The following is a 21,109-nucleotide window of genomic DNA, read 5'->3' on the forward strand; positions in this document are numbered from 1 at the left end:
GGTTCCAAATCTGCAGGACAGAGAGGGGGCGCTTGGCATTTCCTCCGGGGCCACCCTCCCCACCGTCCCATGGCTCCGTGAGCCCACGTGCTCACGCGCAGGGCAGGGGATGGCAGGGCCCGGTCTTGTGGATGGTGGTGGGTGTGGAGTTCTCAGATACAGGGGCACACCCTGGGGAGACACCTCCAGAAAGTCTCCTATGTTGCAAACCCCCCAAAAGAGGTGTTCTTGGAAATCCCTGTGGCAGACCCCACGTGTGCTGCTCCCTTTTGCAGAGTTTATAAATATAGACAAATTTCTAAGGCTTAAAAGAGACGTATTTCACGTGTGGCTGTGAAATAAAATGGTAAAATAGGTCCCTGTTCTACATGATCCGGGCTGAGAGCTTTTCTAAATGCAGCCTGCTGCATTAGCATCTTCGTGGAGCCTCTTCCTAATTTAAAGATCCTATAATTATATATCATGCATTGACATTGCTGAAAATCTGTGTAGAAATGTGGCCCGGGAAGGACCTAACCAAAACATGCCGTTTCCTTGGTTTAAAATGGCCACCCTTATGCCTGGAAAAATCCCACATATTGGCGGAGACAGACCCGGGAACGGCGCTGTTTCCTATGTGCTTTATCAAGACCTCCCTGTCACCTCTCTGTGGAGGACCAGGAAGGGGCGTCGTCAGCCAGGAAGAAACACTCAGAGAAACACAGCTTCTTAAATGTGGGGGCAGTGACAGTTTGTAGGTTTCGGGCACTACAGCCTTGGGGACAGACTGCAGCCGCTCCCAAATCCTGAATGCCCAGTAAGCCACGAAGAGAGGGGTCTACATTCATTTCTTTATAGAAACTACGCTCATCAAGATTCTCCCGTCCTGAATCACAGGCGGCCTGATTGTTGTTCAAGTGGCTGTTTCTCGTCCAAGGCATCTGGTGGTTCTCCTCCTGTTTCCTGGGCATTTCTTGAAGCTTTGTCTAGTTTCCAGCTGTGCCGTGAGGGCCCGGAGACGGGTGAGGCCGGGGTCTGCCCTCCCGGCCCCAGCGCGGCGGTTCTGATTTGATCCGTTTCACTTTGTTTCCTGATTTAATTTTTTTACGGTAAATATCGGTTACACAGCAACAGTCCCCTAGTCCAGCCCTTCAAAGTTCAAACTCTTGAGTTAGTTCTTTTTGTGTTTACCTCCATCATTCTCAGTAATAGGCTTACTTGATCACTCATGGATGTTTCCATTTGAACCATCGTGTCCTGATTCCTGACCTCCCGGCACGGAAGAGGTCTTATCACACTGTCTTATCACACCCCCCTCCCCCTCCACACCCCAACACCCACACAGAAGCACACCTTTCCCCTCCCTTGCCTTCCCAAGAGAGTTTGTGCACAATGCTAATGAAATCATTTGTGTTTATATTATTCTGACTGCAGAAGACGCTGTTAATACCCCACCCATCATGGGAAGGGCACCTGACTACTGGGGGGATCAGGGAAAGATTTCTGGATGAAGTTAGAGACCAAAGTGGGAGTTGAAGAACAAGGCTGAGACAGCAAGGGGACAGGACAGCACGGGCAGGAAGTGCAGAGGCCCAGAGATGGAGAGGGGGTGCTGGAGCAGGGACTGAGGGGTGGGGAGCATTGGGGGAATGAGAGGGAATGTCAGCAGACACAGGAGCCACTGGGGAGTTTGGCCCCGAGCAGTGTCATGATCAGATTGCATGTGGCGACAGGGCCGCCCTGTGTGGACGGATGGATGGAAGGGGCCCCAGAAGCTGTTCCACTGGGCAAGAGAAGGTGCAGGCCCAGAGCAAGCAGTCTGCGAAAACCCAGGCACCTGACCTGGGCAGGGGGGTGGGGGTGGGGGTGCCAATCATGGGACTAGACAGGAGGAGAAGCTGGCTTCCAAGGAAGATCATGAGCTCCGGTGTGGACACGCTGAGTGTGAGGTGTCGGCCGTGGCAAAACGAAAGGAAAAGGCGGGTGGGGAGCTGACGACAGGAAGGAAAGCAAGATGGCGGGAGGCAGTGCAAGGCCTACCGTGACCCCTGACTTGGAACACCTTCCAAAGCTTTTGGCAGAGTCTAATAACCCCATAGTGAGGTGTGATCACACGTGAGAAACCAGAGAAGAGGGTGCATTTTTTTATTAGTGTCCACCTAGCGCAGACAGAGAGACAACGTGTGAGAAACCCACATCCCAAGAGTCCCAAGGATCCCTGGAGATCAGAAGGAACCGGGGGAGGCCTCTGAGTTCTACCAATCGTGATGTAGGTGGTTCACCTAGATTTGCAGGTAGATAGGGAGCCCCTCACTAAATATCTCAGACTGTCACGGAGCGGCTGAGGCCCCCAGGTTGGGGTGGACACAGGAAGAGGAACTGCACGCCTGGGTGGCTTAGGCAGTGAAGGTTAAGGTCTGACTTCGGCTCAGGTCACGATCTCGGGGTTCGTGGGTTTGAGCCCCGTGTTGGGCTCTGTGCTGACGGCTTGTAGCCTGGAGCCTGTTTCGGATTCTGTCTCCCTCTATCACTCTGCCCCTTACCCATTCTCTCTCTCTCTCTCTCTCTCTCTCTCTCTCTCTCAAAAGTAAATAAAATTAAAAAATTAAAAAAGAAGGAAGGAAGGAAGGAAGGAAAAGAAAGAAAGGATGAAAGGAAGAGAAAAAGAAAAGAAAGAGAAAAGCAAAAGAAAAGGAGGACCTAGCTGAGCCAAACCCTTTGGTCCCTCCCTGGGGAGGTAGGTCCCAAACGCTGAGGAATGGAGGTGTTTCAAAGAAGAAGAGGCCAAAATGTCCGGTGGCACTGAAAAGCCAGGAATGATGAGGACCAAACAGAGTCTGCTGGTAGCGGGGCCAGGGAGTTGGGGAGGTCCCAGGGGAGAGTGGCCTCAGTGGGTGGATAGAAACATTCTGACAGGTGTCAGAATGCAGAATGGGGAGGCAACGGGAGGTAAGAGAGTAAGGCACAGAGTAGAGACAATGCTTTCTACAAACGTGGCTTTAAAGATGGTCCAGGAGCCCCGTGGTTCGATTCTCTTCCAAAGGCCTAAAAACCCTGTAATACCACTATGTAGCTTTATTGTTTCCTTCTCTTTCCAGGAAAAAATGATCTATATCTGTATCTGCATATATATTTATCTGTTTATGATTCAAAGTCCCACTGAAATCTGTGTTCCCCTTTCACACAAAGGCACATTTTACATCTTTGGTACAGAAGGAACATGGAGTGTCTTCATAAGTTCCTAGAAAAACTCCCGTCCCCAAATGGTGCCGATTACTGGACGGAGAGGGGCCTGCTTCAATGGGGAAATGGGGCTTTGATTGGAAGGGGGTTTTGCTGATTATCTCTGCTTCCAAAAGAGACTATGAAAAGTTCCTGAAGGGGGCACCTGAGTGGCTCAGTCGGTTAAACATTCGGCTCTTGATCTCAGCTCAGGTCTTGATCTCAGGGTCTTGAGTTCAAGCCCTGCGTTGGGTTCAAGCTCTGTGCTCGGTGTGGAGCCTACCTGAGATGAGATAAGATAAGATAAGACAAGACAACATAAGACAAGACAAGATAAAAAATAATAAAATAAAAATAAAAATAAAATAAAATAAAATAAAATAAAATAAAATAAAGTAAAATAAGGTCCCAAAAAACCCCCTCCCCCTGAAACAGGCTGTTCAGTGGTGGGCGTTGTGCCAAGTCCCCAGAAGGTCTAGATGAGAGGAAGTTTTGAAAAACAGCTGTGGGCAAAAGGAACGAAGAGGGAGAGGAGATTCCCAGGGGGAATATATTGAGGGGGCAGCACAGGGAGTGGGGGGCGGCACGTCCACACTCCCCTTCTTCCGTAGTGGTAGAACACTGAACGGTCACCCAAGGACCAGAAACAAGGGTCAGGATTTGTATGCCCAGCCTGGCCAAGTCCACGGTGCACCTCCTTTCAGATGAACGAGGAGCCCCAAACCCTGCCTGGAGGGGCCCGTGCTGCCCGCAGCCTGAGCAGTGCACTCAAAATGCCGAGCTTCTTTCTCTGCACCCAGGGCCACGTTGCCTGGGACTCTGGACCCACTTGGTCAGGTACATTCCAGCCCCATCGATGGGCCCAGTCTAGGAGGTGCCTCTGTTGGCCTCAGGGCTCCGCTGGGTGAGGGGCTGTAGGATGCTCGGCGCTATTAGGGAGATGGCGGTCTCTGCACACAGCATGGCGGTTTTGCATTTGTAATATTCATACGTCGACTTTTTTCTGTATTAATCTTTTCGCAAAGCATTTGTGAAATATAACCTACAAAAAGGCATATAGAATAATACAGAAAGCTCACGTCCCTCTCCCCAAGTGTAAGGAAAATAAAACAAATATTACTAAGAGAGTCCAAGTCCCCAGAGTGTCCCCCCGTGACTGCATCCCCTCCCCCTGCCTCGAGGCACCTGCTACCTCGAGTTTGGGGTGTATCCTTCCTACACCCCCCACCATGGCAACCCAGATGGGATGGCCCCACGTGGCCGGTCTTGCTGCATGGGGGCGAAGGGTTTGCCTCTCAGCATGGAAGTAACAAACAGGAAGAGAAATCATGGCGGCAACAAAAAAGACATGAAAACTCTAGTGACGGAAATACAATTGCCTGGGGCGCCTGGCTGGCTCCATCGGTAGAGCAGGTGACTCTTGATCTTGGAGTTGTGAGTTCGAGCCCTGCGTTGGATGTAGAGATTCCTTAAAAATAAAATCTTAGGGGCGCCTGGGTGGCTCAGTCGGTTAAGCGTCCGACTTCAGCCCAGGTCACGATCTCACGGTCCGTGAGTTCGAGCCCCGCGTCAGGCTCTGGGCTGATGGCTCAGAGCCTGGAGCCTGCTTCCGATTCTGTGTCTCCCTCTCTCTCTGCCCCTCCCCCGTTCATGCTCTGTCTCTCTCTGTCCCAAAAATAAATAAACGTTAAAAAAAAAAAAACTTAAAAAAAAATAAAATCTTAGAGAGAGAGAGAAAGAAAAGGAAGGAAGGAAGGAAGGAAGGAAGGAAGACAGCAATTGCAGAGAGAGAGAGAGACCAGAAACTCTCTGTTACTGATACATGGGCTCTGACACAGGAGAGACAAGTCTAGTGAGTGGCCATCTTGGGACACAGAAGCCTGGGAGTGGACAACGCACAGGACACTGACAAAGAAACGGGGCCTGGACCGGGACCGAGCCGTCCCAGCTACCCGTGGCCAAGGTCTCACGGATGTCCAGCTGAAGAGGAGTTCCATGAGGCAGCGTGGTGCACCGGTTCCAGAGCCGGCTCAGTACAGGCTGGCTGGTCGATCACGCTAAGCCCATTCCATGGTGACAGGTTAGTTTCTCCTCCGAGTCAGTGCTCAGATGGGGCTCCCCACCAGCCTCCCATTTGGCTCAGGAAAATAAAATGAAAGCCCTATTGGATTCTTGGGACATCTTGGAGCACTTCCTAAGGGACAGATGAATGAGAGGCTGGTGGTTGACATTTAACTACAGTTCCAACTTTATCAAATGTCTCCTTGCAATATGTCCAAGCCAGCCTAGAACTGGACTGGACTTGGTGGCCAGAGGGGCCGCCCGGCCTTCAGGCTGTGCTCCCAGCCCCTCTGCCCACCCCATGCTGGGCACAGGCCACCTGCCTGTATTGCGAAATCAGTTGCCTGAGATCCTGCCAAGGGTAGTTTTCTATTCAAGGCATCTTTCTCCTCTTTGTTCTTTGTATAGGTCCCATGGTACGGTAATCGGCTTGAGCTACCATGACAAAATACCATAGACTCCGTGCTGTAAACAACAGAAATTTATTTCTTCCAGCTCCGGAGGCTGGAAGTTCAAGATCAAGGTGCCAGCAAGGTAGGTTTCATTATAAGGCCTCTTCTCTTGGCGTGGAGGTAGGGGGCCATCCTCTCGGTGTGCTTGCCTGACCCCGTCTTTGTGCTGCGTGCAGGGGAGGGGGAGGAGGGAGAAAGAGAGAGGTGTTGTGTCTCTTCTTCTTACAAGGACATCAGTTCTGTCAGATTAGAGCCTCCCCTTTACGACTGCATTTAACCTAAATTACACTCTAAAGACTCTATCTCCAAATACAGTCACGTGGGGGTTAAGGTTTTAACGCAGGAATTATGGGAGGACACAACTGAGTCCACAGCACATGGACACCCAACAAATGCTCAGAATCTGGTCTGCCACTTCACAGAGAATAGAAAGAGTCAACTTTCTGTAAGTGTTAGAAATGTTCTGTATTTGTGTGGTAGTTACATAAGAGTGTGTGTGTGTGTGTATGTGTGTGTGTGTGTGAGTGCGCATAAATTATTTGAGATATATACTTAAGATTTATATGCTTAACTGTATGTATGTTACACCTCAACAAAAAAAAATTTTTAATGAACGCACACAGAAGAGAAGAGAATCCAATTAAATCCGCGAGGCCTTTGGGAATGAAGAACGTGCCCAGCGTGTCCTTAGGCTTGAAAGTGACACCAAGGAGTTACCGTGCAGGAATGGAAGGAACTTAGCCTTTATTGAGCATTTTGTTTTGTCAGGGTAGTTTTGGCTATAGGAAAGGGAAGTCCACACACTGTGTCAAGTATAAAGAGTCTTAGGTTTTTTTCTTTCTTTTTTTTTTTTTTAGTTTTATTTATTTATAGAGAGAGTGTGTGTGCATGTGCAGGCGGGGGATAGGTAGAGAGAGAGGGAGAGAGAGAGAGAGAGAGAGAGAGAGAGAGAGAGAGAGAATGCCAAGCATGCTCAGCACCGTCAGTGCAGAACCCAACACGGGGCTCAAACTCACGAACCATGAGATCATGACCTGAGCTGAGATCAAGAGTCAGACGCTCAACCAACTGAACCACCCAGGTGCCCCTCAAGTATGAAGAGTCTTACATGAATACAAAAGAATCTGAAGGGCCAGGGCTTACAAGGGATAGAAACTGGGTTATTCCCTCATTGCTAACTCAGTCTCTCTCTCGTGCACTTTCTGCCTATGCCTGTCTATCTACCCCACACCCCTCATTGGATCTGTTTCCTCTCCTTTCTCTTCATGGTTCCAATATGGCTGCCACAGCTGTTTGGTCAGTACAAGTCTCCCTCCTCAGTTCCTACCATTACCTGTTCTTTCCTTTTTGCCTCTTAGGTCAACCTCCTGAGAAGGGCTCTAGCACACATTAAAAAAAAATTTTTTTTTATGTTTATTTATTCTTAGAGAGAGAAAACATGAGCAGGGGAGAGGCAGACACAGAATCCAAAGCAGGCTCCAGGCTCTGAGCTGTCAGCACAGAGCCCAACACAGGGCTCGACCTCACGAACTGTGAGATCATGACCTGAGTCGAACTCGGACACTTAACCGACTGAGCCACCCAGGGGCCCCGGCCCTAGCACATGTTTTTGAGCCAGTGTCCACATGTAAGTTAGAAGACTGCCGTTGGGTCCAATCATCTGCAACAGGAAGAAGGAGGCCATGTGGCACAGTTTGAAGTTATGTAAGGCCCAGGTCCTGGGTTAGAATAACTTGGAGAGGTGGGCAACAAGAGATACCTATCTCAAGAATGTTAAGTGCTGGGGTTTTAAGAATTTCTCTATTTTCTTGTACTGTCTTTGGTTTGGGCATCAAGGGAAAGCTGGTCTGAAATAATGAGATGGGAAGTGCGCTCACCTCTGGAATTTTCTGGAAGAGTTTGTGTAAAGGTGGCATTCTTTCTTCCTTAAATGTTTGGTAGAATTCACCAGTAAAGCCATCTGGGCCTGGAGTTCTCTTTGTGAGAAGATTTCTTTAAGCTATAAATTCAATTTCTTTCATCAATATAGAGCTATTTGAGTGATCTCTTTCTTCCTGAGTTGACTTTGGGAGTTTGAGTTGTTCAAGAAAATTGCTCATATCATCGAAGTTATGGAATTGATTGACATAAAATTGTTCCTAATATCCTCTTATTAGCCTTTTAATATGTGTACAATCTGGAGTGGTACACCTCTCACATTCTTGATATTGGTAAATTGCATTTTCTCCATTTTTGGCTAGAGGTTCATCAATTTCATTGATTTTTCTCAGAGAACCAGCTTTTGGTTTTGTTGATTTCCCCTATTATTCTTTTTTTCTATCTCACTGATTTCTTCTTTGATCTTTATTATTTCCTTTCATTTGCTTCTTTTGGATTTAATTTATTCGTCTTTTTCTAGTTCCTTAAGGTAGAAGCTGGAATCATTGATGTGAGATCTTTTCATTTTTTTTAAAGTTTTTACATTTATTTTACATTTATTTTGAGAGAGAGGGAAAGAATAGGGGAGGGGCAAAGAGACGGGGAGAGAGAATCCCAAGCAGGCTCCGAGCTGTTAGCACCAAGCCCTATGTGGGGCTCGATCTCACGAACTGTGAGATCATGACCTGAGCTGAGATCAATAGACAGGTGCTTAGCCAGCTGAGCCACCCAGGCACCCCTCTTCTTTTCTAACATAAGCATTTAGTGCTGTGAGAACACAGGTCCTCGATGACAGTCTGTGACTTGAGCACTGGATCAAGTCTCATCTGAGGCCAGCCTAAATCCAGACCACTGGTTCTCAACTTTGGCTACACATTAGAGCCACCTGGTAAGCGTCAAAAGCTACCCATGCCTGGGCGCCACCCCAGGCCAATTAAGTCAAAATCTTTGGGAATGAGCTCCAGAATGAATACTTGTCAAAACTCACCAGGTGGGTCTAACGGGAAGTCAGGATGGTGAATCACCACCATACCAGGCTAGCGCTTCCCAAACTGTCTGTAACAAAGGCAGTTTTGTTTTTTGATTCCAGTTTTATATTCCTATTATCTTGCTGACTGGTTCTGGGCAACATACAATAAAAATGAACCATATGGCTTCTAGAAGTTTCCCTCACGAAAAGTGGGACTTCTGTTGCCTCTTAAATCCAGGTGTTCTCATTATCTTTAATTATTATCAACAACAGAGGAAAGGAAGTTTGTTGAAACACGATTATGCCCAAAGTCAGTTCAACAGTATAGTTGTATCTCACTGTGAAACAACAACGGACAGTTTGTGGACCATTCTGGTCCATGGACCATGCTTTGAGTGGCACTGTCGAGATTTCTTGATTGTATGAGCCAATAACTTCTTTTGATTGTTTAAACTTGAGTTGGGTTTTTGGTTAGAAGAGGAAGGTTCCAGAAGCGCCTGGATGTCTCAGTCGGTTACATGTCCCAACTTCGGCTCTGGTCACGATCTCACCGCTCATGGGTTCAAGCCCCGCATCGGGCTCTGTGCCGACAGCTCAGCACCCGGAGCCTGCTTCAGATTCTGTGTCTCCCTCTCTCTCTGCCCCTCCCGCGCTTGCCGCAACTCTGTGTCTGTCTCTCAAAAATGAATAAATATTTTTAAAAAAAATTTTTTTAAAAAGAAGAGGAAGATTCCAGCTGAAGTACCCTACCACAGATGTATCCATCTATTTTGTTCACACATTATTCTCTCTTTCCCACACAAGAGCTGCAACCATCCCAGAGTATGTATACGGTCTTGGCTTGCTTGATGATGACTGTGTGATTACTATGTAACCTCACTGTGGCTCACTTTCTGGAGCTCAGCCAAGAGGATACGAACTTTCTTTTCTCTTTTATTCTTTTTATTATTTTTATTCTTATTCTTTTCTTTTTATTCTTATTATTTCTTATTCTTTTCTTCTTTTTATTATTTACTTATTTAAGTAATCTCTACACCCAACGTGGGGCTTGAATTCTTGACCCCGAGATCAAGAGTCACAGGTTCTTCTGACTCAGCCAGCCAGGCACCCCCCACCCTTTCCGCCATTGTTGATAACGCTAAACAAAACTGAGGACACCCAAGTTTGAGAGGTAATAGAAGCACTGTTTCTTTTTATCTTTTATTTAAAAAAAGTTTTTGTTCTTTTAAAAAAGCTTTTTAATGTTTATTTAATTTTGAGAGAGAGAGAGAGCCCACACACGCACCAGGGCACAGGCTCCTGAGCCGTCAGCACAGAGCCAGACGCGGGGCTCGAACTCACACACCATGAGATCACGACCTGAGCCGAAGTCGGGCGCTTCACCGACTGAGCCACCCAGGCGCCCTATATTTTCTAAAGGAAACCTCTGGAAGGCACAGGATTGTGGATATGGATTTCAGCATATTGGCGTTATTTTTCTGACCCTCAGATCATCCCATATTTGAGCAGAGAGCTCCTTCAGGTTGGCTCCTGTTTCCTTTCAACCCATCCTATTGTCTTTGGTACCTTCCTTGCTTGACTATGCCAGCCTTGGAATAACCATTTCTCAGAATCCCTGGCTCCTTTCAGTGGAGAATGGTATTTAAAGACTAAGATGTAGGCAAGACATTATATATATATTGTTGACCCATGAAATAATGTAGGGTTAGGGCACATTGACCCTTGCACAGTCAAAATTCCATGTATAACTTTTGAGTCCCCAAAACTTAACTGCTAATAGTCTACTGTTGACTAAAAGCCTTGCCCATAACATAAATACTCAATTAACACATATTTCGTATGTTATATGTATTGTATATTGTTTTCTTCCAGTATGCTAGAGAAAAGAAAATGTTATTAAGAAAATCATAAGGAGGCACTTGGGTGGCTCAGTCGGTTGAGCGTCTGACTTCAGCTCAGGTTATGATCTCATGGTTCATGAGTTCAAGCCCCGTGTCGGGCTTTGTGCTGACAGTTAAGAGCCTGGAGCCTGCTTCAGACTCTGTGTCTCCCTCTCTCTCTGCCCCAACCCCTCTCATGCTCTGTCTCTCTCTCAAAAATAAATAAAATGTTAAAAAAAAATTTTTTTTTAAGTCATAAGGAAGGGGCGCCCGGGTGGCTCAGTGGATTAAGCATCCGACTTTGGCTCGGGTCATGATCTCATGGGTCGAGCCCTGCGTCGGGCCCTGTGCTGACAGCTCAGAGCCTGGAGCCTGCTTCGGATTCTATGTCTCCCTCTCTCTCTGCTCCTCCCCTGCTCATGCTCTGTCTTTCTTTCTTTCTCTCTCTGTCTCAAAAATAAATAAACATTAAAAAAAAATTTTAGAAAAGAAAATCATTAGGAAGAGAAAATACGTTTATAGTACTGGCCTGTGTTTGTTGAAAAAAGTCTGTGTATGAGAGGACCCACACAGTTTAAATCTTTGCTGTTAAAGGGTCAACTCTACACTTTTTAAACACAGAAATCACATGATTTTTCAAAAGATCTGTTTGTTTTTTAAGTTTATTTTATTTATTTCGAGGGAGAGAGAGCACAGGAGAGACAGAAAGAGAGGGAAAGAGAGAGAATCCCAAGCAGGCTCCACACTGCCCGCATGGAGTCCAATGTGGGGCTTGAACCCACAAACTGTGAGACCGAAATCAAGAGTCGGAGGCTCAACCGCCTGAGCTACCCAGGTGCCCCTTCTTTGTTCGTTTTACCATAACTAGAGGTCTTTTCATTAAGTCAGTCAATGACCTGAAACCATCAAGTCGCTTGGGCTTAAGGGCTGATTTGGATTAGGGCAGTTTCTCAACCTCAACAGCATTGACATCTGGGGCATCGTGGATACTGTCCTGTGCATTGTAGAAGGTTCAGCAGGATCCCTGCCCTCTGCAGGCTGTGACAACCAAAAGTGTCTCCAGATGTTGCCAAATACCCCTTGTGGTGGCAAAACCAGCTTGAGGAGAGGCCTGGGAATTCTACGGAAAGAGTCTTGGAACAAACTAGAAAACACATGGCCCCCGATGTGGTACGTATGCCTCCTGCCTCTGTCTCCCCCACGGGGCTAAGCGGGATCATGGCCTCAGGATAAAACAACACATTATGGGAAGCAGTCCGACCCGCAAGGAGTCATCGGCACGAAAGTGAGGACCAGACGTCACGTCACGGGCAGCACCACCCGGAAGCCACATGTCACTTCTTGCAAACTTTGCTGAGAGTCCGAAGCATCTCATTGAACTGACTCAAGTCCGGAAGATTGCTCAAACTCTCGTTCCCACCAGCTCCTTTCAACATTCCCCCTGTTTAAGATCTCTCACTTTACTGTCACCGAGAGAAAGTCCCACTTAATTCATACCAGATGCTCAGTGAGTCGTCATGAATCAATGCAACATCATCCAAAAACCAGCAAAATGAGTCATAAGGACAAACAGGACTCTCTCTCTCTCTCTCTCTCTCTCTCTCTCTCTCTGCAAAACAGTGACTAAATTAGTGTTTTTCCCCTTTGGAAAAAAGAAAAAATTAGGAAGTTAAGAACTGGCTCAGGGCCCTGCTTGCATAACCCGCGTGTCAGTGGGTGTGAAATGGTTAAACACACGTCCCCAGGGAGACCCCGTGTGAGGCCTGCAGCTGCTCCAGGCAGGCGCTGGCTACAGGAGATGAGAGATTTCTAGAGCGATTCTACGGGGAGGTGGGGGGGGGGGGGCCGGCGACCCCCCGAGACTGTTTTGCAGCATTCTGTTTCCATCCGAGACTCAGAGCATAGGAATCTCCATCCGGGAGGACGGGGCTCTTGGCCACCATGAAAGGCCTTCCAGGATGTGAGCGCGCGGACCCCTCCTCCTGACAAGCTCCTGAGAATCAAGCCCCGTTTTCTCCGCCTGCCTCTACCTCCCTGGCTTCTAGGGACGGCACTCTGATGGCCTATGCGGGTCAGAACCACAGGCGGGGGAGGCACTGGGCCCCCCTGGGCACTTTCTACAGGGCCTCTGAGCCTTGAATGGAAGGAGGAGGAAGAGAAAGACATGTCCTTGTAATGGCTGGATGAGACTATCCATGGTTTCTGCTTCTGGGTCCCCACGGCCTTCCTGGTTTCTGTCCTTTTCAGAGTCACTTCTTCAACTTTCCCTGTCATTCTGTGAGGGCCACGTCCTTCTGGTGAGCCCCCTTTGCGGTCACAGCCGGCGTCTGTTGCTTTCCCCCCACAGCACCAAGGCAGGCCCTTCTGTGAAGGCCCCCGAGCCAGTGCTCCGTGGCATTTACGAGGTGTGGAGACAGGTGTCCCCTCGATGAGGCAACGCAGGAGGAACTGAGGCGGAGGCTGCCCTGCGGTTACTGGCTCAGCCCTAAAGGAGGACCCGCGCACGGATGGGGGCCAGTGAGGGACGCCTCCGGCCACAAGAGAGAACAAGCCTATTGACAGGGAGGAGCCCGGGCCGCTCCAGGTCTTGCCAGCACTGTGCTGGGGGCCGGGGCACATGGGCGCCGCCATCGAGCCCCTTGAAAGGCTCCTGCCCTGGGTGGAATCTGTCCTGCTTCCCCCTTGGGCCCTCCATTCCCTCACCAGTCATCTGTCGTCTTCTCTTCCGTGTTGTTTGGCAGCCTTACTCCGCGTCCCCTCGCTCCCCCAGTCCTAAGGTGACTGTTTCAATTGTCCATTCGTTGCGGTCCCCATGGCCTTCCCGTCCCCCTCGCTGCCAGCAGAAGACGAGTTTCTTATTCCACAGAAAGAGTTTCGACCATCATACAGGGACTCCTTCAACTTCCCAACACAACACCTGCACCCCCTTCCCCTCCGTGCTGCCCGGCCTGCGCGTTGTAGGATCGGTCTCAGCGTCCCTGGCCTCTGTCTGCTAAGTCACCTCCCCCTACCATGAGTTATGACAATCAAAATGTCTCCAGGGACGCCTGGGTGGCTCAATCCGTTAAGCGTCCTACTTCGGCTCAGGTCATGATCTCGTGGTTCGTGGGTTCGAACCCCGCACTGGGCTCTGTGCTGAGCTCACAGCCCGGAGCCTGCTTCCGATTCTGTGTCTCCCTCTCTCTCTGCCCCTCCCCCACTTATGTGCACGCATGTGCCCGCTCTCTCTCTCTCTCTCTCTCAAAAATAAATATTTTTAAAACTTTAAAAAAATGTCTCTAGACATTGCCAGATATCTCCTGGTGTATAAAGTCACGGCAGGGGAGGCCCTTCGCTCTGGACCAATCACCGGTCACTCTGTCTCATGCTTGTGGCCCACATCTGATCCACAGGAAGCACACACACTTGACCAACCTTCACCTACGTCTCGAATAGAGCCCTTCGTGAGGGCCCAGCTACTGACAGACAGCCATGGCCATGGCCACGGCCACGGCCTCCCCTGTGGCCTTCCAGGTGTGCCTCGGGCACCCCTGTGTCTCCCCGGCTCCAGGGTCCACCCTTCAAGGCCCGCAGATGACCCCCCTCCACTGATCTGAGAAAAGAAAAAGCACACCCCCTTCTCCCACAGGGGCGGCTTGGGTGGGCTCTTCCGTGCAAGCCTCTCCTGCAGGTTTCCTGGTTCCTCCGCCTGGGCCTATCCAACCTCGGTGTAATCTGGAGGTGGGCGGGCAGTACGTGACTCAGAACTAGTGCTCTGACATTTCCCGTCCCCGCCCTGCTCAGGAGCGCCGGCATCCCACGTGGAAGTGGGGGAGCGGCCGCCCCACTTGTCAGGGGCCTCAGCCAGCGTGAGGCAGAAAGAGCTATTAGCATCCGTGGGCCCATTAGAGGGGCCTTGGCTGCTCTGCTCTGGATTCTTTCTCCCTCCTGTTTATTCAGCCCCCTCCTCCTAACCGGAACCTTTAAACGTGTTCAAATCTCTCCCCAAATTAAAACAAACACACAAAATCAAAAACCGAAAAACCTGCTTTGACCCCGAGGCTCCTTTGCAGCTACCACCCTGATTCTCTCCTCCCCTTCAAAGCCGAACCTGTGAAAAAGCTGTCTAATCCACTGTCTCCCTGTCCTCACCTCCCCCTCACTTCCGCCCTCAGCAGGCCCCCCAAACAGGTCCCACCAGAACGGCCAAAATCCCTGCACGGCTGAGCCGAGGCCGAAAGCAGGAGGCCGGCCTGACCGCAGCCAGGACTCTGGCAGTTGGGCTCAGCAGCTGGCAATGGTGACAGATGGCCTTCCTGAGGGTTGTGAACAGAACCGCAGACGATAGACTGGAACTTCTGAGCAGTTCCAGAAAGAATATGTGGCCTGAAGTCCTGGGAATGTGCCAACACCTCCTTGCCCTCATTGATTCATTCCTTTGTTCTCCCTCCCCCGGGTCTACTGTCTACGGACTGTCACTTGTAACAGAGTGCCGCCCCCAGGCTCTCTCCCGAGGTCCAGGAGGTGCTGGGCTCCATTGGCCCCATGACGGTCTCCATGTGGGTGCCTGCCGGCATCTCAGACACCTCGGATTGCAATTTAAAAATGTGTCCTTGGGGCTCCTGGGTGGCTTGGTTAAACATCCGACTCGGGCTCAGGTCATGATCTCACAGTCGGTGGGTTTGAGCCCCGCATCGGGTTCTGTGCTGACAGCTCAGAGCCTGGAGCCTGCTTCGGATTCTGTGTCTCCCTCTCTCTGCCCCTCTCCTGCTCATGCTCTGTCTCTATCAAAAAAATAAACGTTTTAAAAAATAAATAAACAGAAATAAAATAAAATGGAAGTTTCTTGGGGGGCTTGGGAGGCTCAGTCAGTTAAGCGTCTGACTTCGGCTCAGGTCATGATCTCACCGTCCGTGAGTTCGAGCCCTGCGTCGGGCTCTGTGCTGACAGCTCAGGGCCTGGAGCCTGTTTCAGATTCTGTGTCTCCCTCTCTCTCTGTCCCTCCCCTGCTCCTGCTCTCTCTCTCTCTCCCTCTCTCTCTCTCTGTCTCAAAAATAAACATTAAAAAAATAAAAATGTGTCTCATTTTTGTTGAATTTAAGAAATATAGAAAATAACCTAAGTTTGTCTTTTTTCCCCAACCTGAATTAGAAAGGGATCGGCTCACACAGAGGATATTGGACAGAGCACGAGCATTCGGCCAGGACCTAGAGACACCTAGCACAGGTGATGAGTTGTGAATAGCCTTTCTTTACGCCAATAAGGAAACTGAAATCAGACAAAGAGCTTTGATTAGCTGATTAATCAAGTTGGAGCTAGCTCCCAGCAAAGCTAAATTTAACTATGCCCTGTTCTGTATCCCAAACTGCAGACTTCCTGTGTTGTGATTTCTTCCAACTCAGTGTAATTGGAATGTTCCGTCTGGGTGATGGGTAGAGGAGGGGTTCATTACACTGTTCTTCTGTGTGTTTGAAATTTTTCCTAAGAATCTAAAAAAAGAAGTAACATCTCTCTGTGTGTTTCACAAAAGTAACAAGTCTGTCTTAATTGGTTGCTTGGTGATTATCTGCGGTGTAATCCTTAACCTCTCTCTCAAACCGGGTTTGAGAGAATCGCCTGGACCCATGAACATGCTTTCGCAGGACATCATGTGATGCGAATCATGTCACTGTGCACCAAAGTTGCAAATGACATCATCAATGAATTATTTTTCTTTGTGTTCCTTTTCTGCGTTCTTCCAACCATATGTGTCTATAAATGCGCGTGCATGTGTGTGTGCAGGAGCTCGTGCACGTGCGTGTGTGTGTGTGTGTGTGTGTGTGTACTTTGAGAGTTTCTGAGCAGGGAGGAAGTAGTTCAATCTGCTTGTCTCCGAGCAGCTGTTGGCTTTTAGAATAAAGAAGGGTCTCTGCCTCATTTCTGATTCAGATGCCTCATGAGACTTGCTCTCATCCACCGTGTCTAAATTTAAACGCCTGTCTTCTCCCTCCCAGAAAACTCAGTCCCCTTTCCTGTAACACCATAGAAAAAAACTTGGCTTCCCGTGGTGTTTAGGTTAGAACTGCAAGAGAAGTTTAAGTGTTGGGGGCAATAAAGGTCCAGAAGAGTACGCAGACTGGAGAAGAAACCTCAGAAAACGCAGGTCGGAAAGGCAGCGCCCCGGACCCAGCAGCTAAGGGCATCGCTGGGGGGCATCTAAGGGCTCAGCCCTCCGCTGGTCCAACCGTCACTGTTATTCCCTCCCAGTTTTCTCCCCCTCCCGTTGTCTTCCATTCAGCAGAAAAAGACAATCTCTCTTGGCAAAAACTTGAGCCGCTCCACATTACCAGTTTGTACCTTTCACCTACTTTGTTTAAAGTTTCCTTCCGATACACAGTGGTCGCCCCTTATCCGCGATCAGATACATTCCAAGACCGACCGCCCCCCCCCAGGGGGTGCTGACAGCACAGATCGTACCAAACCCTACAGGTCCGATCTTTTGTTTTCTATACGTCCATAACTCTGGTAAAGTTTATAAGTTAGGCACAGTAAGAGATTCACAGCAACAGCTAATGATAAAAATTATCATTATCCGACTTGGGCTCAGGTCATGATCTCACGGTTGGTGGGTTCGAGCCCCGCGTCGGGCTCGGTGCTGACATCTCAGAGCCTGGAGCCTGCTTCACATTCTGTGTCTCCTACTCTCTCTGCCCCTCCCCAGTGCCTACTCTGTGTGTGTGTGCGTGTGTGTGTGTGTGTGTGTGTGTCTCAAAAATAAATAAACATTAACAAATTTAAAAAATAGAACAATTATAACCATACACTGTGATAAAACTTAGGTGAATGTGGTCTCTCTCTATCTCTAATATCTTGTGCCGTCCTCCCGCTTCTGCCTGTGATGGTGTGAGATGAGAAAACGCTTATGTGAGGAGATGAAGGGGGGTGAACGACATTGACATTGTGACATAGCGTTAGGCTGCTACTGACCTTCTGATGGGGATCATCCGCTTGCGGACCATGGTTGACCACGAGTAGCTGAAACCGTGGAAAGGAAAACTGTAGAAAAGGTGGGGGGGGGGGGACAATTGTAACTTCAAACATGGAACACCTGTAAGAAGAGTGTAAGGAACCACTACAGAGCCTTCAGCCCGGCCTCACTTTTTTTTTAACTGAAGTACAGTTGACACAATGTTACATTAGTCTCAAGTGTGACAACATAGTGATTCAGCATCTCCTTGCCTTATGCTGTGCTCACCCCAAGTGTAGTTACCACCCGTCGCCACACAGTGCTATTACAGCACGATTGACTTTCCTCCCTTTTATCCCCGTGACTTACTCATCCCGTAACTGGAAGGCTGGGCCACCTTCTCTCCTTGACCCATTTTGATCATCCCCCAAGCCCCTTCCCTCTGGCAATCATCCTTCTGTTCTCTGCATTTACGAGTCTGTTTCTGCCTTTTGTTTGTTTGTTTTGTTTTTTAGATTCCACGCAGAAGTGAAATCATACGGCATTTCTTTTTCTGACTTATTTCAATTAGCATTGTACCCTCTAGGTTCAACTACGTTATCACAAATGGCACAATCTCGTTCTTTCTAAAAAATGGCTGAGTGATATTCCTGTGTGTGGCGGGGGGGACACCACATCTTCTGGATTCATTCACCTGTCGGTGGACACTTGGGTTGATTCTATATCTTGGCTGTTGTAAATAATGCTGCAATAAACCAGGGGTGCGTGTATCTTTTTGAATTAGTGTTTTCGCTTTCCTTGGGTATATACCCATTAGTGCACTTACTGAATCGTACAGTAATTCTTTAACTTTTTGAGGAGCCCCCATACTGTTTTCCGCAGTGGCTGCAACAGTTTGCGTTCCCGCCCACTGTGCCCAAGGGTTGCTTCCTTTTCCTCCACATCCTTCTCAACACGTACGGTTGCTTGTGTTTTTGATTTTAGCCATTCTGACAGGTGTGAAATGATATCTCATTGTGGTTTTTGTCTGCATTTCCCTGATGATGAGTCATTTTGAGCATGTTCTCATGTGCCTTTTGGGCATGTGTGTGTCTTCTTTGGAAAAGGAAACCCGTCTATCCAGGTCCTCTGCCCATTTGTAATCAGATTATTTGTGGGGCTTTTTAGTGTTGAGTTGTAGCGTTCTTTATATATTTTGAATAGTGACCCCTTATCAGATGGATTGTTTGCAAATACCTTCTCCCATTCAGTGCCTGGCCTTTTCATTTTGTCGAGGATTTCCTTCACTGTGCAAATGCTTTTTATGTTGGTGTAGTTCTGATTGGTTGTTTTTTTTTTTTCTCTTTTGTTTTTCTTGCCTGGGGAGACATATCTAGAGACAGGGTGCGATGGCTGATGTCCAAGAAATTACTGCCTGTGTTTTCTTCTAGGAGTTTTATGGTTTTATGTAGCACATTAGGTCTTTAATCCATTTTGAGTTTATTTTTGTGTGTGATGTAAGAAAGCGGTCCGATTTCATTCTTTTGCACGGAGCTGTTCAGTTTTCCCAGCACCGTTTATTGAGACTGTCTTTTCCCCCTTGTATATTCTTGCCTCTGCGGTTGTAGATTCGTTGACCATGTAGTTGTGAGTTTATTTCTGGGCTCTCTGTTCTCTTCCATTGATCTATGTGTCTAAATCCACCCTGACCTCACTTTTCTTCTCTCTCTCTCTCTCTCTCTCTTTTTCTAAGTCTTTACAGGGTTTATCAATTGTATTCATCTTTTCCAAGAACCAACTTTTGGTTTTCTCTATTTCTTGTTGGTTTTCTATTTCACTGATTTCTACTCTTGTTTTTATTATCTCCTTTCTCCTTGTTACTTTGGGTTTAATTTGTTCTTTCTCTAGCTACTTAAGGTGGGAAGTTAGATCATTGACTCAAAACTTTTCTTCTTCTGTACTAAAGCATAAATAAAACCATAAATATTCCTCTAAACACAGCTTTACCTGCAAGTATGTTGTATTTTCATTCTCTTAGTTTAAAATATTTAAAATTTTTCCTTGTGGATTTTTCTTTGATTTGTGAATTTTTTAGTAGCACGTTGCTTTGTTTCCAAATACCCAAAGCTCTTCTAGATTTCTTTTTGTTATTATTTCTGTTCAAAAGAAAACCACAGGCCCAAAATAGTATCACTTAGGTTAAGGTCCTAAGGCAGTAAATTGAGACTTAAGCCCTAACCCATCTGCAATTTCTGCCCCCCAGAAATGTAACCTTTAACAAGTCAGCATGGAGAGTTCCTGATCAGCACTGGGAAACTCACCGACAGATTCCTTCCCTTCGCCTTAGGAGGGTAACCTTGCCTGGAAGAGTGGATTCTTTGCTACTAATTTCCTTTTTTCCACTCCCACTCTACCTTTAAAAACCCTCCCTTTTTCTGTACCCCTCTGGAGCTCCCCTCTACTTGCTAGAAAGAACGCTACCCGAAGCATGAATCATTTAATGAAGGCCACTAGATCTTCAAATTTACTTGGTTAATTTTGTCTAATCTTTATAATATAATTCCATTGTTATCAGAGAACATGCTCTTTAAGATGTCAATCTTTTAATACTATTTATTTATTTATTTATTTATTTAATGCTCTAGCGTATGGTTTATCTTGGGGAAGGCTCCATGTGTCCTTAAACAAAACCAGCATATTCTGCAGTTACTGGGCAGAGTGTTGTGGACACAGACGTGGACAGAGATGATGAGTGAGCACATTATAGCCAGTGAGTGGCCAATAGTTCTGGAGACACTGAGTTTAAAAGAAACAAACAAACAAAAAACTTGTTTGGCATATATCTTTGTTTTGGGAGTTGCAAATCTTCAACTGAATAGGAAATTGAAACAGAAACCCAGGATCACTCCATAGCAGTCAGGAAGAACAGAGTCCCGACAGCCGCTGGGACCGCTCCTCATAAAGCTCAGAGGACAGCAGTGGGCCTTTCCCTGGCTGCTCCTGTTTGGATCAGGGACAAAGCCAGAGGCGTTATTACTCTGCCCCTCTACACTCCCCTCCCTCCCTACACTGCAGCAGATTTCTTTCTGCAGTAATGGATTCAAAGCCAAAGACTTTCTGCAATGTTTCAGGACAGTTTTTTCTGGTGGACTTTGATGTGCATCCCTACGTAAGGCCATATACACGGCAGCATGGTTTATAGAGATGTTGGTTTCTCAGGTTGGGTTCCCAAAAGCAAATATTGAGACGGAAGTCGTGCGCACACGGTATTAAGGAAGTGCTCCGGGGAGAAACAAGGGAAGGACTGGGGGAAAGACGTAGGAAAGGTAAGAAGCCATCGACAGTATGATGTTGGCCAAGCACCAATAGATAGAGACGGGAGTTCTGAAGAGTAAAGTATGCCCTGGAGTCTGTCCCTCCTCATGCCCCTGTGCCGGTCAGTAGCCCCAGACGCAACTTGGAGGAGGCGTGCTTAAACTCCCAGGCAGTCCTGGCAATCTTTGTGTGCTGGTGTGCAAAGCAGCCCAAGGGAGAGCCTCTAACTGTCACAGATAGAAACCACTGGAAATGAAGGGCACAGAAGCCGGAGGGTCACGGAACAGAAATGGTGAAAGGGATTGTGCTGTTGTGATTTATAATAAGAAATACACATATTTGGTCTTTGTCCCTGTTCCTGGCACAGAGCTCCTAAAATCCTGGGGATTTTCTAAGTGATGAGAGTGAT

General features: G+C 47.8%; 1 protein-coding gene and 1 long non-coding RNA gene across 2 annotated transcripts in view; one reads left to right on the forward strand and one right to left on the reverse strand.

Moving 5' to 3' along the window:
• CRTC3 (CREB regulated transcription coactivator 3) overlaps positions 1-21,109 on the forward strand; it is a 152,639-nt gene that overhangs the window by 114,282 nt on the left and 17,248 nt on the right. Inside the window, exon 21 of the transcript XR_008298944.1 lies at positions 5,671-5,796. The gene's annotated coding sequence lies outside the window, so the exon portion shown is untranslated. The remainder of the gene's footprint in view (positions 1-5,670; positions 5,797-21,109) is intronic.
• On the reverse strand, positions 5,655-19,804 carry LOC128315852 (uncharacterized). Its single transcript, XR_008298947.1, has 3 exons — positions 19,393-19,804; positions 17,427-17,495; positions 5,655-5,880 (listed from the first exon to the last, which is right to left on the reverse strand). It is a non-coding gene; the product is annotated as an uncharacterized LOC128315852 (long non-coding RNA).

The sequence above is a fragment of the Acinonyx jubatus genome, chromosome B3 (genome assembly GCF_027475565.1).
Source record: "Acinonyx jubatus isolate Ajub_Pintada_27869175 chromosome B3, VMU_Ajub_asm_v1.0, whole genome shotgun sequence".
Taxonomy (NCBI): domain Eukaryota; kingdom Metazoa; phylum Chordata; class Mammalia; order Carnivora; family Felidae; genus Acinonyx; species Acinonyx jubatus.